The sequence below is a fragment of the Cornus florida genome, unplaced genomic scaffold (assembly GCF_030987335.1).
Source record: "Cornus florida cultivar Cherokee Brave unplaced genomic scaffold, ASM3098733v1 CherokeeBrave_3.0.0_Hap2_Chr02, whole genome shotgun sequence".
Classification (NCBI taxonomy): domain Eukaryota; kingdom Viridiplantae; phylum Streptophyta; class Magnoliopsida; order Cornales; family Cornaceae; genus Cornus; species Cornus florida.
In genome coordinates, this window is record NW_026775572.1 from 57,941,236 (window position 1) to 57,960,783 (window position 19,548).

General features: G+C 35.4%; 1 pseudogene; it reads left to right on the forward strand.

Moving 5' to 3' along the window:
- Window positions 1-3,228, forward strand: LOC132296276 (receptor-like protein EIX2; annotated as a pseudogene).
- Window positions 3,229-19,548: the final 16,320 nt, after the last annotated feature.

The window sequence follows — 19,548 nt, forward strand, 5'->3', positions numbered from 1 at the left end:
TCTAAAAAATGCGCATTTCGTGGACTTCTTCAGTATCAAGAAAACTGATCTCATATATAGAAAATTAGCTGTTCATGGTTGTTCATTGTTTGAGACTTAAGAGTTGAACTGATGGGAAGAATTTCAATTTTTTTTTTGATTTTTGCTATTATCAGTATCACAACAACAAAATTTGCTTGTAATGGTGATGCCAATGTCACACATTGTTTAGAATCAAATCGTGAGGCACTTATTGAATTCAGAAATGGCCTGAAAGATCCCGAGAACCGGCTCTCATCATGGCATGGAAGCAACTGTTGTCAGTGGTGGGGGATCAGGTGTGATGATAGAACTGGAGCTGTCACTGTAATCGATCTTCACACCTCGTTTCCATCTAGCTTTGATTCTGCAACCAGGTATGGATCTTGGAACTTGACTGGACAGATTAGACCTTCATTGCTTAAGCTCGAGTCCTTGATACATTTAGACTTGAGTCTCAACACATTTCAGGACATTCCAATACCTGGATTCTTTGGATATCTGAAGAATTTGCACTATCTAAACCTGTCAAATGCAGGGTTTAGTGGCATAATTCCTCCCAATTTGGGAAACCTCTCTAGCTTGATATGTCTTGATGTTTCTTCTGAATCCTACAGTCTAAGGGTTGAAAATCTTCAATGGATGAATGGCCTAGTTTCACTAAAACATCTTGAGATGAACCGTGTTAATCTATCTTTGGTGGGTTCAAGCTGGGTAGAGGTACTAAACACATTCCCATTTTTAACTGAGTTGCATCTTTCAGGATGCAGCTTGTCTGGTTCCATTTCATCTCCTAGTTCTGTTAATTTCACTGCACTTGAAGTTGTAGATCTTAGTTATAACAGCTTCAACTCGAAATTCCCTGATTGGCTTGCAAATCTCACCAGTCTTGTACATGTTGATATGAGTAATAGTGCCCTGCGTGGAAGGATTTCGCCTGGTCTCAGTGAGCTTCCAAGCTTACGGTACTTAAACCTTGCAGCCAACATTAACCTTAGTGCCAGCTGCTTTGAACTGTTCCGGGGAAGCTGGAGAAAAATAGAGGTTCTCAATTTCGCTGAAAATAAATTACATGGAAAACTTCCTTCCTCCATTGGGAACATGACATTTCTAACAGAATTTGATCTGTTTACTAATAATGTTGAGAGTGGAATCCCCAGCTCCATTGGTAAACTTTGCAAGCTGATAAATTTTGATTTATCTGGTAACAACTTGACAGGAAGTTTACCTGAATTACTTGAAGGGACTGGATACTGTGTTTCCAAGAGTCCTTTGCCTAGTCTTTTGTACTTGAGATTGAGCAACAATGGGCTAATTGGTAAATTGCCAGAATGGTTGGGTCAGCTTGAAAATCTTGTGGAACTTGGACTGAACGATAACTTGCTTGGAGGTCCCATCCCTGCATCGTTAGGGACACTGCAAAATTTAACCAATATTGGACTTGGAGGGAACGGATTTACTGGGACTCTCCCAGACAGTTTTGGGGAACTTTCAAAATTGTCTGTCTTGGATGTTTCTTCCAATCATTTGACAGGTACCATCTCAGAAGTGCATTTTTCAAAGCTAAGTAAACTGAAGACGTTACTCTTATCTTCAAATTCCTTCGTTTTGAATGTCAGTTCCAATTGGGTTCCTCCATTCCAAGTCAACAATCTTGAAATGGGTTCATGTCACTTGGGTCCTCCATTCCCACCTTGGCTTGAATCTCAGAAGGAGCTCGCCGCCTTTGATTTCTCAAATGCTAGCATTTCAGGTCCCATACCAGCCTGGTTTTGGGATATTTCTTCTAATCTACTGCAGGTAAATGTTTCCTTCAATCAGTTACACGGCCAGATCCAAAATCCTTTCAATGCATCTCCCTTTTCAGTTATTGATTTCAGCTCCAACCTCTTTGAAGGACAAATTCCTTTACCTATTACCCCGATTGAGGTACTAGATCTCTCCAACAATCAATTTTCTGGTCCAATCCCTCAGAATATTAGTGAATCCTTGCTATTTTTGGTCTTCCTCTCTATTTCCAATAACCAACTAACCGGAGAAATACCAGCCACCATTGGAGAAATGCTCCTCATTGAAGTCATTGATCTTTCTGGGAACAACTTAACAGGAAGTATTCTTTCAAGCATGGGGAATTATTTTGTCCTAAAGGCTTTAGACCTCGGAAACAACAGTTTGTCTGGGGTGATTCCAAGTTCTTTGGGTAAGTTGAAATATCTTCAGTCATTGCATCTAAGTGACAACATGCTTTCAGGAGAAGTCCCCTCTTCTTTCATGAATTTATCAAGTTTAGAGACTCTGAATCTTGGAAACAACAGGTTCTCGGGTAATATTCCAACATGGTTTGGAGTTGGTTTCGCTAACCTTAGAATTCTTAAGTTGAGGTCAAATGTGTTTTTTGGAGGAATTCCAACTGAGCTTTGACATTTAAGTTCATTGCAAGTCCTTGACCTTGCTCATAACAATTTGACTGGTAGCATTCCAGCCAACTTGGGTAACCTGAAAGCTATGGCACAAGAGCGCAAAGTAAACCATTATCTGTTATATGGGATGTACAGAGGTCGTTACTATGAAGAAAGCTTGGTTGTAAATATAAAAGGTGGAACTCAAAAATACACCAAGACTCTGTCCCTGGTGACCTCCATAGACCTGTCTGGAAATAATTTAAATGGGGACTTTCCGGTGGATATGACATATTTGTCAGGTCTTGTGGCCTTGAACTTGTCAAGTAACCAAATCAGAGGCCAAATCCCTGAAAACATTTCAAGTTTGCGTCAATTATCATCTCTAGATCTGTCAAGTAATAAGCTCTCGGGTGCAATTCCTCTAAGCATGTCATCATTAACATTTTTGGGTTATCTGAATCTATCAGATAATAGCTTCTCTGGTAGGATTCCTTATCAGGGGCAGATGACGACCTTTAGTGAGTCAACTTATGCTGGAAATCCTGGTCTTTGTGGACCTCCCCTTGTTGTTAAATGCCAAGGTGAGGATTCCGGTCAACCAAAGACTGTTGAGAATGAAAATGGCGGCAACTTCGTTGACAAGTGGTTTTACTTGAGTGTTGGCTTGGGATTTGCTTTTGGACTTCTGGTTCCTTACTTGATCATAGCAACTAGAAAACCTTCGAGCGAAGCGTACTTCAGTTTTGTGGACAAAGTAGTATACAGATTGCCATGCATGAGAAACAGAAGAGCAATACGCAAATGGTAAGTTTTCTTGTTAGTCCTGTAACGTGTCATAAAAGCTTAGTTTGGAAGTGAATTTCATTACAATGTAAAAAATTTCGAAAATCTTAAAAGTACTTGCCCTTTTATTTTCAGAAAACTACACTGGATGTCTTTTGGTGTCTTAAATTGGTTGTTAGCTTCATTTCAAATTTAATTTATGCATTGGAAAAATAGTAACTCCTTTAATTAAAAAAAAAAAACATTTAAACAAATAAATTTTCAGCTCTTGTTAAAGATTATTTGAATTCAAGTGATTTTTGCCTGTAGAAAAGATGTAATTATTCACCCTTCCCAAAATTTTCCTGTGACACTTGTCACTATCCATTTAAGAGCATGTATGTGCCTTTACAATGGATTGCGTATGAGATTCACAGTTTCAAATGTTGTGCATAAATGTAGCTCTAACAACATAAAGTGAGCTGCTTGATAAGATTTTCACCCCCACACAGATCATAAAGAATGGTAGCTGGGATTTTCACCATTGCATCTTTTTCCTCACTAGAGAATTTCATCAAGGAGATTCAGACCGTGCAGGGTGTAATAGCCGTTAAAAACAAAATGATATAACAAAGAGATAAATAAATAAATTGTTAATATGGAATACTCATATATATGTATTTTGGTGGTTGGGAGGAGAAATTTATTTTTAAAACTGATTATGTAACCTAAATATCTCAACAGTTGCATGACCTACACAATTACAAGTTATAGTTATAGGTTTTAGCACCATTGAAATTCTAGCTATATAACCTTATCGAGAGTTGAAAAGATCGTACGTTAGAAATTCTAGTGAGAGAAGAGAAGATTGGAAAGGAGATCCTGGCAGCGAGTAAAATCAATTTGGGAAACTAACAGGCAAGTGGAATCGTACTGTTAGATTATACATTATTTTAGGCTAAATGATATGCATGGTTGAGATAAAAATTATGAAGAATAACAGTGATTAAACTTTTGGCAACTACTGAAGTTTTTATTAGGAGAATTACACCAAAATTTGCATAGCATATAATTGCACTGTGAAGACATGTAAAATTATTTTCCCATATTTACTATCATACAAGCTTCTAAACATGTGATTGGAATTGACAGTGTAATGAAGTTTCAAAGCTTACAATATATAAAGATGATTCTATGGTAGAAAAAAGACCATTGTAATGAAGTGAGAAGAGAGATTAATAGATAGAAGGGAAAGAGTGGTTCTCACTGAGGTTGTGAACAGTGGCTTTAACAGTGTAACGAAGCTAAGTAACCAGATGTCCCTATCACGCACAAAATTCAGCTGCTCATTGTAAAATAAAAAATCCCTAACTTGAAATTCTGCAAAACTAGTCTAAATCTGCATAAATCATCAAATCCCAAATCCAGAAGACAATATTTTAAAGAAAAAAGTAGACACAAATATTACCATATCTAAATCGCTTGAAAAAATAGTGGATGGTGAGAAAAGAAGAAGATGTTTGTCTTGGAGAGAATAATAAGAAAGGCACTAAAAGGGTGAAGTCTCCCAGGAATGTATGATAGATCTTAAATGCAGGACTGCATATTGCTATGATATTTTCATGATGGAAGGGATGACCAGCTCATTTATGTAGTCACCTTATTGGATAATCCTATATATTTACGGATTTTGGAACTAGATACTTGATTATGCTGACACTTCTGGCTTAAGATTGATAATGTCTCATCTTCCACACACGGTATTTAGACTAACCATATTCAGATGCTAATAAGAATTCTATCTTTGGTTGATATCAGTGAATCACCAAAGTCAGAACAATGCTTCTAAATGACCATGATGCCCCTTTTTACACTTTGTATTATAATATAATATTTCTTAAGAAGGACTAACTTTTCTGATGCAGACAGTAAAATTTGTACCTTTTGCCAAATTATTATACTCAATTAGGTTATTTCTGGGTGATTGCTTGCATATGGCAACATTACGACTCAAAAGGGACTGGGGAAATCTTAATGAACCAATGGAGCTATGCAATTCATGTCGTTGTTTCTGTAGAGCACTCATTTTGCTAATTTTAATCTTTTCCTCTGAAATAAAAGCTCAGTAGTTGTGGCAGTTATGTCTCATCTTTTGATCTAATATCACCTCATATATTGCTTCTTGGCTTTCACTTTGTTTCTTCCATTGGTAAGGTTAGAACTTTAACTGTGGAGAGGACCTAATCTAAAAGCAATATTGAAATTATTTTACTTGGACAATGTATTTAAGCATTTTTCTTTGGTTGGTCAAATATTCAATATGCATAGATGTAGACTCAATATTATACTGGAATGCAATCTATCTACAAGGATGATATCTTTTTATTTATATATTATTATTACTATTATTATTATTATTTTGATGAGTAAGTGGTTTCATTGAATAAGATCAACAAGTACAACAAGAACAAGAGGCATTTCTCTAGAAAACATAGAAAGGGTATAACTAACCAACACTAAACAGAGAATTAAAGGGGCAGAAAAAAAAGAATGAGGAATGGAATACAAAGAAATGCTTCCGGCCAACATATCTATACAACACCCCTTAAACTTGAAAGAGCAAAAGAAAGCAACCAAGATAAACTCTCTCAAGGCAGTAGAAGAAACTTTAGAGTGCTGATGAAGAATTTGACATGTGATTAGATTCTGAAGCACATATCAAAGCCATCCAAGAAACCACCTAACAAAACCAATACAAAGCAAACTACAGCGATCAAACGCGCAACACAAAGCCAGAACCACCTTCATCTAGCAGACCACGATAAAGAATGACAAAAGAAAAGCATAACCAAATCAGCATAATATGCCTATTCACTGAGTTTTCAGTAACCCCTTTCAAGCTTGAAAGCCTAAATCCGATAGCGTCTTCAATTACTTCGATAACAATATGAGGATCTCTTGTAGATTCAGCAAATATTCTGTAATTCCTTTCATTCCAAAGGTGATAGACAATAGATGAAAAAACGAGTTTATTTTTCTAGCAATTTTATTATCTAGTTTATATTCATTTGGACTGGTAGATCAGCAAAAACTTTGGTGAGCCTTTGTTATCGATTTTGTTTTAAACAATAACATTTTATTAGTTCATGGTATTTTCATTTGGAAAGTACAATGGATTTTTAATAGTTATGTATATATACGTTTCTCTCTAATCTCTCTGTGTGTGTAATATTGTAATTCCAGTAGCATGTTACGTGTATTCTTTATTCAGCATTAGAACGAATAGATTTCAGACAGCATTAGAATTTATAGGTTTCAGCAAAGTGGATTTGTCATGTGACTGTCTACAAAACACTCAAAATGTCAATCTGTCATATAGATTATTGGTGTCAAAAGGAAACAGCAGACCTATGTGGGAATTATCCAATCTGCAGAATTATAATATATATTCCACAAATATTTTTCCATTGCACAGGCATTTACATCATTTTCTGCTATATCTAAAATTCAAACGCTGAGAAAATTCTTCTCCTTCAAGCTTTTGACAGTGTCCATGAGGCTCACCTCAAGAGATCGAAAGTCAATGCATAAACTTTTTGCCTTTTCCTTGGAGATGTGGTAAGGTGGCCTGGGACGCTTTTCATCTTCACATCTGCTATGATGAAAAAATGCAAGTCCAGTCATAAATCAGAATTCTACAATCTTCAAGGGAAAGTTCTTCTAGTGACAACAACAAATTTATAGGATAGAGGGTCATTTGGTTTATGAGATTTCCATGTAATCGAGATGGAACTTTGTTAGTCAATATTTTGGTTATTTGTGGGTTTTATTATAATGAATGATTTCATATCAGTGATATTTTTTAAATAATATTATGGTGGATGAATCTGGAAGTTGAATTGAAGTCGCAAACCAAATTTAAGTGTTGGACTAGATGATTCTGTATTTAAATTTTGGGGCATGACAGTCAAAGCGTGTTATACTTCATAATAAGATCAACAGTCGACTAATCTCAGCCACCAAACCACAAATCCTTAGTGTTCGGATGGGTTGTGGCATATCCCCATATGGCACCAAGTTCCTTTTAAGGTGGAATTGCTTGCCTCAGATGTCAGCACAGGAAGATTTTGACCATTGACAACTTAATTTGGAATGCATAATGCTCCCCAAATGATGCTGCATGTGCAAAGGTGGCTCCAAGGAGACTGTGGATCACCTTTTCTTGCCTGCAGGGTTACCAAAGATGGGGTCTTTGCTGTTCCTATTTGGGGTTAGTTGGGTGCAGACCAAATCTGTGGTGGAGATGTACTATAATTTGCAAAGTGGTTGTGTTGGAAGGCTATGGTGTAGAAAGTACTTCCTCTGTCCCAAAAAAATTGTCCCTTTTGGGAAACTGTGAGTCACAAGCACTTGTGAGCCACAGTTTCCCAAAAGGAACATTTTTTTGGGGACAGAGAGAGTTGCTCCCTGCTGTCTCAGTTGGTGTATGGATTGTCATTTAGTATTAAAGTGCTTCGGGATGTGGGTTGTTCTCTTGTATACGATATGTATGGTGCACTACTTCAATGAAGTTTACTTATTGAGGGAGGGAGGGAGGGAGGGGGAAGAAAAGAACTTTACTTGTAGAAAATGCGAATATCTTATCACTCTTTGTTCTTATGCTAGTTGGCACTATTAACATAAATATTGTGATCAAGTAACTTATCTAATATATGCCCCCTTTCTTTCTGCAAATATATCAAATAATACTTCAAGGACCATCATACAATTTTCTTAAGTCAGCATGTATAAGACTAAGGTCCTTTCTATATTGTCTTTAGACCTCTTCATTATTTGCCTATGGAACAAAATAGTTCCAATGGTTTTGGCATTATAGTAAATTGATAGTTTTTGTTTCATTTTGCAGTCATAATGCACAAACTTTGTAAATACAGATATCATATTACCAATATATTTGACAAATTTGAGCTCATAATTATTGGTGCAGCTATGAGTAGTTCTATCAGAATCATATGAAATACATAGATCTTTTCCTCCAAACGTTAGATATTTTTCAAGTTTTATGATCTTCTTGGACAAATTGTTAAGCCATAGTAGAACCATAACCTAGACATTTTAAGCCCCACAATAAAGAAACAAATATAATGGTTCCTATTCTTGTATATTCCACAGCTTTTATAACTTTAGATACCCAAACTTTTCTTTTCTTTTCTTTTTTCTTTATTTTTCTTTATTTATTTATTTATTTTTAAATGACTATAGTTTCTTAAACAGGTCATATTCTAAAATTTCTGGATCGCTCTACTTTCGTCTAACCTATGTGCAGAATCAACTATATATGAGTAAAAATCATCAAATCCTAAACTTCAAGTACTTTTTGTAACTTCACTGCATTGACTTTGAAAGTAAATCTTCTTATTTTCTTTTAATTTCTCCATCATACAACTCTCTAAGCTTACTCACATATAATGTGCTTAACATGATCCAAGTCCTTGGCAATAATTGACTATAAATGTGTTCACTTTTTCAATGCATAAATTTTTATTTAGACGGATGAGGATAGAAAGTTCCCAATTTCTTTCTTCAAATAAAACTGATAAAAACATAAGCACTATGGCATGAGATAGTGTTAATGGGACTGAAGAAATTAAACGAAATACCTGGAAAATAAAAATAACTTACATTTTTGGAAGGTTGAGAGTAGGTTAAAGTTTGTGCACAATCTTCAGAGCCTCAGAAGAGTATATTACTGTCCCGACCAAACAATATCTGCCACAAGCTGAAGGAATCTCAAATGCTTGAATATGTTAAGAGGAAACATCTCTTATATCAACAAATCTATAGATTGCAGCAGAGAAGACTTCACTTTGTGCATTATATAAAAATTATATATTTTGGGTTGTGTTAAGAAGAGAAATGACTTTTGCTGGTAACTAGTATGCAACTGGCAGGGCAACCATTTGGGTTTTATATCACGCCTTTTGACTGGATGTTATAGTAGAAGTCGCTCAATAACAGAACCATGTAACTTGCTTGGTAACTTCTGTCTTCTTTGCACCAAAGAGTAGAGTGAGCGCGGGACAGTGGCAGTTCTTTCAGTAAATAATGTAGTTTCCTAGAACATCTTAAAAGAAGGCCATGTATGTATATCAGCACAAATATAGGTGTGCAAGTGTGCGTCCGAACGTGTTACTCAAAAGCTACTAAATACCATTTCTAAATGACAAAAAGTGCAGCAATTTAGCAAAAGTTAGCAGGGAATAACCTGGATACACATCAATGCTGTTATAAATTAAAGGGATAATTCCTAAAAAAAAAATAGAATTATGGATGCTTTATGCCAAAATGATGGAGTCGAAGTCAACTTTTTCGATACGATGGAATTTTATAAAAGTATGTCTTGATTACCAAATTGTCCTTCCTCTCTCTTCACCTACCCTTACTCTCTCATCATCTCTCTTTTGGGAAAACAATTACACCATTAACAGAGCTAAGGTAAGTACAGTTCCTCAAAATTCCTCCTATCTACGGCGGATTGTCCTTTCTCGTCACCGGCGCTGCCGATCGATTCAGAGCTTCGTCGATTCCGATTGCCGCTACTTCACCTCCTCTTGGATAGGATCCCAATGGGAGAAGTAGGTCCGCAAGTGCGCCGACGACCGCCGCTCCGGTGGTTGTGGATGCGTGTCTGTATAAATCAGAAGGTGCAACTATATTGTGAGAGAGATTGATTCAATTACTTCTACAAAGGATATATATATATATATATGTATGTATGTATAAGTTATTGAAATAATATGTTGGATACCAATCTGATGTGATTAATTGAATGTTTGCATACATTATATATATCAGATACAATTGGGTCTTTGAAGAAGGCAACATCAATCAAATTTTATTACTTATGCAAAATATATACACACATGTACGCTTATATGTGTGCATATATTTTATATATTATAGTCTTTATCAATGGTGGCTAGAGACCATGGTGGAGAGAAGAGAGAGAATCATAGAAAGGAAAATAGAGGGGAGAGAGCAACGGCAGAGAGATAGAGGAAGAAGAGAGAGAGAGAGAGAGAGAGAGTCGCGGCGACGGTTGTGGCAGTGATGCGACGACGGCATTGTCGGCATTGGCAGTGGTGCGACGACGGCATTGTCGGCATGGGCAGTGGTGCTTTTGGGGAAAGATAATATAATATATATATATACACACCTTATAAAATCATTGGCGGTTTGGGAATAAAAGTATAATGTAAAATAAATTTTCATGTTTTGGTCAGACTGAGATGATTTGCTCCTTTTCATTTATTTTATTTTATTTTTTAATTTTTTTATGCCAATTGTCTATTTCAAGAGGGTCATAGTAGACTTTTAATATGCAAATGGCATACTTGGTATTTGGTAAAGATGGAAGGGCCTTTTGGTTATTTCACATGGTCTTACTTTTGACCACTTTAGAGCATGACACCTATATAGGTGATGAGGCAATATTTTATACATGTAATCACACTGTAATACATCTAAAGGACTGGGGATAGGAATTCGGCAGAATGCATTTTCGTTCTTTCCTTTTTATATAGTCATCTTCATTTCTTGCCTATTTGGGATACTATTGTTGGGATTTTCATATGACTCTGTGAATGAAAAGTGGTCTAGAGAGGTTGAACTTTCTTTTGGTATAAAGGTTGCATGGGTGTTTCAAATTCTGGTTTATGAAAGTGGTATTGAAAGAGGAAGGTCCTTGGTTGGACTACAAGGTGGTGTTCTTCATTTTATTACAAAGTTGGTGGCTTTGATTCATCCTTGGTTTGATTTGGATTGTTGTCTAGCAAGGTTTTAAGCTTCTTTTGAAGTAGGGTTGTTTAAATCTCACAGTCTTTATCTTTGGTGAATCAATTCTATTTGTTTTATGCTGAAATTGAAATTTGACAACTAAATTGTGTTTTCTTCCTATGATAAGGTGTACACTTGAATATTGGAATTGTTGTTAAGTTCTTTGTTGCTATAATGATATAATTGTGAAAAGAAAGCATGCCTAAAGGTTTAAGTTTAATGTGAATACAACCAAGAACTTAATGTGACAATGTTGAGTTGATTTTGTTAATGAGCATGCTAGTGTGTTGGAAGAAATGCAATAACCATGTTTATTGTGCATGAGTTGTGATTTAAATGTTGATTGCAGAATGTGGTACATTATATCATTACAAATGTACATTCATCTCGCATGGTTATGGGGATGAGTTTGGAATGGAAAGGAAAATGAAATCATCTCATTAGATGGTTGTTGAGAAATGGATTAGAAAAGAGTAATGTGGAAAGTTGGATGACGAGGATTACCTTGTGTCCAAGTCATTAATGGATCTAGAGAAGACGTAGAGACATCCTCTGCGTGTGGTTGAGTCACTGGGCCCCAAATGGCGTTGGAGATTACTCTGGGTTAGAGACAGATGATCAGTCTTCTTCTCGTGATGCTGGGGATTACCCTGGGCCGGATACATTAACCGTTGGGATGAGTGGTTGGTTGTTGTCTCAGGAAAATGGGGAGTGGCTTTGGCATTGGCATTAGCATTGCATTGCACTTCATTTTTATTATATCACATGACATGTCATTCCCGAGCATGTATGATCCCTTTATCTTATATCTGTTCTATGTTTGGATTCACGGAGGTATTAAGGAGTGCGCTTTAGGCAACTCCCCCTAAGTTGTGGTTGCTCATTCTTATTATATATAAATCTTTTCAGGTCATGGCAAGGATGTCGTGGAGGACGTTCCTCCTCAGATATAGATAGGGTCGGGAATTGTGGTTGTGGTGTTTTCTTCTGTATAACAGACAATGTGTAATAGTGAGACAAAGTGTTGTATGAGACTAGTTCAGTTACATCCCTGGTTTGTAATAAACATCAGTATAGACTTTGAGACTTTACGGTTGTAATAAATGTATCTTACATGTATACTTTCCTGCGTGGGATTGTAATGGGAATGGATAGGTGGATGATGATGTGTATGTGAAACAGGTTACAGGGATGTTAGTATTTGAGATTGTAGTTTATCCATGTGGTGTGTTCACAATCCGGGACTTAGGTCTTGGGGCGTGACACAGACTTAGATAAAAACTCCATCATTTTGGAAAGAGGTGTCGTTGACTCCATCATTTTGGCATAAGCACTCCATAATTCCATTTTTTAGGAATTATCCCTAAATTAAAACTGATTTTTTTTTTTTCTTCTTACTATATACCATTGATTTTCCATTTTTTGTAATATATAACCCTAAAATTTTAGAATTGCCACCACTGAAATTATAGAAAAATCCTACTATTGCCCTCACAACATTTTTTATATGGTTGTTGTTAAAGATAGCCGCCCCCACTTAAATAGTTTTCTGGGTCCGTGTTCATAAACCCATATCAAGAAATGGGTGCCACTCAAATTTCTAATTTGCAATTAAAACTAACCGAATTATTCTAATTTATAGAGAACAATACTTGTTGAACGAAATACAATAATCAAAAACCAATTAAAAACGATTAACAAATAGACCAAACCCCGAATTTGATATAAAGATGATTCGAACCACTATACGGTAGAAAGAAGAACATTGTAGTGAAATTGAAGCAATGAAAGTGAGAAGAGAGATGAATGGATAGAAGGGAAAGAGTGTACTGAATGAGGGTGCGAACAGTGGCATTGACAGTGTCACCACGCTCCAGCTGTTGGGAAACGTGCTAGTTTTAAAAACTTTTCGAGGGATTTAAATTCATAGATCTTGATTTATCACATAGAGACAAGTTTTATGCAAAAATAAAACATGATTTATCATTCAATTAAAAGATTGAATACTTACATCAAGGTTTGAGTAAACCTTAGATCTCTCCTCTAAAGTGAATGTTCTCACTTATTGTAGATCCCTTTTGCTAGACACCTTTTCCATGGATCTCCATCTTCTTAGTAATTGTTTTGCCTTTAGGAATCACTCATAAGCCTCCATGAATGACCTTGGAAAACTAGGCTTGTGGGAGCCTCCATTAGATGAGAACACTAACCCTAATTTTCTAGAGAGAGAAAATATATTACTTTTTTACTTCTTCCAAAAATCACCCCTAAAAATATACATAGACCATGTATATTTTTAGGCAACATAAAGATAAAGAAAAGGAAACAACAAATCATTCTCAATCTCTAATTCACATGTCTCAAATCTAATATGATTCTAATATCAAGTTGGGCTATGAGTGAGAATCCATTGGGCGTATTATTTTATTGGCTACAATGAATTAATAATTGGCCCGGTCCATGGACTCAATTCAATTAATTCATAAATTAATTTCTACTCCACTAAAAGAAATTAATTGAATTCCAATTAAATAATAAATAACCTCTAAGTTAATATTGCACTTTGACCCCTCTATGCATAATTAGTTATCGGATAAATAAAGCCATCAATCCGACTACTTAATTAATATATTTATTTTGGTACCTTTGATTATTTCTGACTCGATCACAATAAAACATTTGTTTGACAAAAATAATAATTTAAATAAATAAATATATAATAAATCATTTTGTCTAAAAACATACGAAGGCCTTCGAATTTACTTTGTGATCAACCATAATCAATACAAAATAAATACAAGTAGCAATGATGCAAATATTGAAAATATAACTATTAATTACATAACTACCCAAAGTGTCGGTCTAAGGATCCCGAAAAATCCGCCGAACAAATCAAAGTAATTATTAATTAATAAAAGAGTCTATACTTTTCTCATGCTTAAGAGTCAAATGCCATGACGGTGATAGGGAGCAATTGCATACGACGGCTCTCGCAACATATCTCAACCTAACGCGGATTCAGTTCTAGTCTTAATTAATTATAAGTCCATCCATAATTACCGACTATGAACAATTTATAATTACTATTTATATATCATGCATTGATTGCCATCACATACATATATATAAATATTTCTTGTAATTACAGGGATACTATCAATTTCATAGTGAATCGAAATATAATACATTGAATTCACCAATTATATAAATCATAAATATTTCAGATATGTCAGGAATATATGTCACTATAATCCAGATAGGAATTTGCTATGCCAGGGCATATAAATCCCAACAGCTCCCACTTGCCCTCATAGCCAATTCAAATTGCACCTAACTCCAATTGTATCCAGATGACGATCAAAACTATTAATCAATGACATTTTTGATAATGGATCAACAAAGTTATATTTCAATGCAATGTTCTAGCTACAAGTACATTTTCTTGCCGGACAATATCATGTAGAACATGATACTTCCTCTCAATGTATCTTGTTCCTCTATAGAACCTTGGGTCATTGGTTTGGACTACTTCTGCACTATTATCGCAACATAGTTCAATAGGTAGGCTAGTATACTCCACAACCTCTAAATCAGTGAGATCAAACCAATAGGCTTCATTTGCCGCCTTTAAGGCTGCAATGTATTCCACCTGCAGGTTTGAGTCAATAGTTGAAGTCTGCTTAACAATCTACCAACTGATTTCCCTTCCATTAAGTGAACATACACTAAGTCATGAACCTCATAGTATCTACTTCTGATTGAAAATCAGAACTAACATACCTGACTAGAACCATATCATCACATCCATAAATGAGTATGATATCATTGATTCTCCTTAGGTACTTAATGATATTTTTCATAACAGACCAGTTATCAAGTCCAGGATTGGACTAATATCATCTGACTATCCCTACAATGTAGCGGATGTCCTATTTGGTATAGACCATGGCATATATGAGACTCCCATATGCCAAAGCATATAATTCCAGTCTCATTTGCTCAATCTCCTCTGTTAGTCTTGGAAAACTACTTACTAGATAGAGCAATCCATATCAATAAAGCAAGAACTCATTCTTTGAGTTATGCATACCAAACCTGGTCAAAACTTTATCAATGTGGGATTATTAAGATAAGCCTATTTTCCTTTTAACCTGATCTTGCAAAAGCTTGATCCTAGGAATATAGCTTACATCTTGAAAATCCTTCATTTAAAAGTAATTGAACAACTACAGCTTTATTGATGACAAAACTTCCACATCATTCTAAATGAGTAGGATGTCATCAATATATATAGAATCAGAAAAATAATGACATTCCCTTGTACACTCATGATTTATTCACTAAGAAACCTTCTGGTATCTTTTTGTAGATTAAATTGCCTTCCATAGGAATCACCCTACTAGAAAGTTCTACAAGATCCCAGAATTTATTAGAATACATAGATTCCAACTCTGATTTCATAGTAACTCGCCAAAACGATCTGTATCCATATTGGTTCACGCTTCCGTGTAGCTTACTGGGTCCAACTCATGTTTAACAGGGATGTCCATAATGGTCTCACCTAAAAACATGATTCTGTCGGATTGGATGATAATCCTCCCACTACATCAATGTACCAATGCAAGAATCTGTGTAGTAGATGATGCTAACGCATCAATAGGGAATTCATATATTATTCTCAATCTCTATAATAAGTGTGTTCACATGTGGTACATCTGGTACTCATACCAAATTCTCTAACATTATGCTACTAGGTATGTGATTCATAATATGATTCTCCTATAGATAAACAGTGAGTGAAAACAATCAACTTTTATCTTTGAAATCATAAAATAATCCATCCTAGTGACTTTTGAGTAGCTATCAAATCTAGCATGCCTATAATCTGCTTCCAACTTACTTGTCTATATCAAGCGCATATGTGCAAGACTACCCCATATGTGCATATGATTCAAACTAATATTTAGTCAAAAACACAGCTCAAACAGTATCCTTGAGATAGACTAAGATGGAATGCAGTTCATGATACGCATCGACATCATTAACGCTAAACTCTTAAATGAAAGAGATAATGTAGCATAACTGTTCATAGATCTAACCATGTTAAGCAGAAATTCTGTTATTCCTATTTGACACCTCAACCCATTGAGCGTCAATTGCGGAAAACTGGTACACAATACCCTCATTGACTATATAGTCTTTGCACTATCCCAAGAAATACTCATATCCACGATCAGATCAAAGTGTTTTGATAAGTTTACCTAATCTGTGCTCCACGTCAGTCTTGACACTTTCGGAATATACCAAAAATTTAAGACTTGTGTCGCATCAGATAAATTTATCCAAAACGTGAGTAATCTTGCTTGGATGTTCATAAGACCACATGTGTCAGTGTGTACCGACTCCCATTGTCCTTTATGTCTATTTCATCTGGCTAATTAAGCCCTTAGAGTTATCTATCCTTCAAAACAGGGTTCACAAGTTTGGTTTAGGCTCCTCTGCCTCACTAGGTAATAAACCTTCTTTGACCAATCTTTGAATCTCATTTTGATTGATAACAACCCAAAAATAGATATTAAAAATACAATGAGTCAGGAATAACAAATTTTCTCTTAACATTCAATCTATAAGATGCAACATTAGTTTCTACATCCTGTAAATCTTAAGAGTTTGTGATTATAGTATATTAACCATCTTTCAATGTACCAGAAGCAATCGCATATCTATTCAATTTTATAAAACCAGTTTTAGAAAATAACAACACAGTTTTTATAAACCACAAGTGAAACAAGAATTAGATAGCGTCTAACTTCTGTGCATAAAGATAGTTCTGATACTAATATCCTCATACTCTCTAATTTCAGATGTAATACTCCCACTGACTTAGCTGCAACCTTGACATCAGGTCAAGTACAAATATATTCCATATCATCGAGGCTTCTGGATTCCTGAAATCCTTACAACGAATTACAAAATGTTTAGTGGCTCCAGAATCTATCCATCAGGAATTAATAGATACAACCACATAACATGGCTCAATGATTAAATATATATTTTCCTATGTCACGTCATTGCTTAGACAGTTTGTCCTTTAGTGTCTTCGTTAGCAGCAAAAGAAACAATTTAATTTGCCCTCAACATACATTGTCTTATTCCCTTTAACCTTTTAGATACCCATGTTTTGTGCTAGCCTAGTCTTATGATCATCCTTCTTCTTTGCTTTGCCCGTCCACTTGGGCCTAGAAGAAGATGGTATAGACTAGGTTAGATTAATAGGAACGCCCATACTCTTGATTATCCCTTCATCTGTTACCAATTCTATAAGAATATCAGCGAGTGTGAACTCAAACTGATTCCTTATTTAGTTCACTCTAAAAACTGAACCAGTTTGGTAACAAGACAATAATCATGTCAATTTGAAACTTACCATTCAAGTTAGCCCTATTGACCTCCAGTTCTATTTTTAAATAATAAACAATCATTTTTCAAAATCCGATATCAAAACTGGAGTTCCTCAGGCTATCTTGATGATATTTAAATTTGACACAGTACTTAGACATATACTCTAACTAATCTCACCAAAACATCTCATTAAGTATCTTAAAGTAAAGGAATTAGGTATAGGATTATACAATACATTTTGTACCCTTACGTTGTGAATAAAATATCTAAGTTCCTTTTCCAGTCATTATAAATGAGGTCCAGTTACATTGAATATGTAAACAAGCAGATAAACTGGATTATACATAATTAATCTGAATATAAATGCATTCATACAATATGCAAGGTGAATTATTAATAATGTCATGCATATTTAAAATTAAAATGAATTTGTTAACCACATAATATAATAAATCTCAATCGAACAAAAGATCATTATCATTATTGGTGAACAATCCCTTTTAATTAATGCGGGTCCCTCAACTCTGTAGCATAATAAATTAACCAATTAATATGTCAATAACTTATCCTGTTGGAGGAGTTCATTATTACTATTGTTGAGATTCATTTACTATTAGGCGAGCACTTCCATTAAAATAGTATGTGGGTCCCTTAACCACTGTATGAAAAATCAGATAACCAATACGCCAATAACTTATTCGGTTGGCGAAATTCATTATTGCTATTGGCGGGCAAATCCCTTCATCTCCATATCTCTTAAGACAATGCCTTGTCTATCTATATGAAATGATTCCCGATTATGTTTAGCCTTTCTAAAATCACCTAGTGTAGACCACTCCGTTGGGGAGCTAACACTATTGATTTTAGATTGAGTGTATAACGTTATTAAAACTCTAATAAAAAATAAAATATTAAATATCTTGTCATTATAATCTAGACTCTTTAAATCATGCGTAAGGCCTTATTTTTAAAGATCTAATTACAATAAACATTTAATATTATTATTTTCACGAGATAACCATTCTTGTAATATTAAGACTCTTCAAATCATGCGTGGGGCCTTATTTTTGAAGATCTAATTACAATGGTGTTAATAACGAAGGCCATGGGGCAATGTATAAAAATTCCCGCTCCCACTCAATTTTTAATCATTCCTAATTAGGGTTTTCATTTTATTCATTTACATGATATAATGCATGCAAAACGTCTTGATTTTAATCCAATTAAATTTAGAAAATATTTGGACTTTCAACGATTCACTAATATTTAATTTGAAGTACACTTTAAAAATAATTTACAAAAATAATTTTTCGTTTCCCAATAAGTGCTCTCAAATTAATTAGTAATCAAATCCAATTAATTTTCATAATTTAATTAATATAAATCAAGTCATTTAATTAAATATCATGGATCCAATGCATGAATAATAATTAATACACAATTATCTATTCCATGCATTACATACATCAACAAATGACAGATAAAGCAAATAAAAATGGCCAATGGAATCAGCTTTTAACATTCTATTGCTCTAAGTATTGCGTGAGGGTCCTTCGTCGGCTTGCAAACACCTAAAGGAGGTTGGTATGCGCCTGAAGAGGTAAAATAGTGCATAGAACGCGCCCGGAGAGTGCGCAACATGTACCCACGTGCTGGGGAAGTCTAGCAGCGCGTGGCACGCGCCTTCACGCGCTGCCACGCGCCTGAAGGATGCTGGAATGACCAGCGCGTGTTACTCACGCGCCTGGATGCGATTGGGGAAGCTTGCAGCACGTGCAAATGCGCCATGTGGCGTTAGTCTTTGCTGGCGCGTGGTCCCCACGCGCCAGACACTTGTGCTCCATGTATGCTAACTCTCCCGCGAAGCATTGGATCATCCCACCCTTGTTGACTTTGATCTTACGGCTCCTGTTGCGGGTGCATGAAGACATTGTTGCACAGAGCAGCTGCCACTTACTCCGGCGCTTCCCTTGCCGCCGGCGACTCTCCGGTCGCCAGAAAATTGCCGAAAAATAATAAAAATTTATAAAAAATTTCCAAAAATTAAATTTAAGCCCAAAAAATTCCAGAAAAATTCCGAAAAATTTTGGAAAAATTCCAAAAAATTCCTGAAGCCTAATTTAACCCT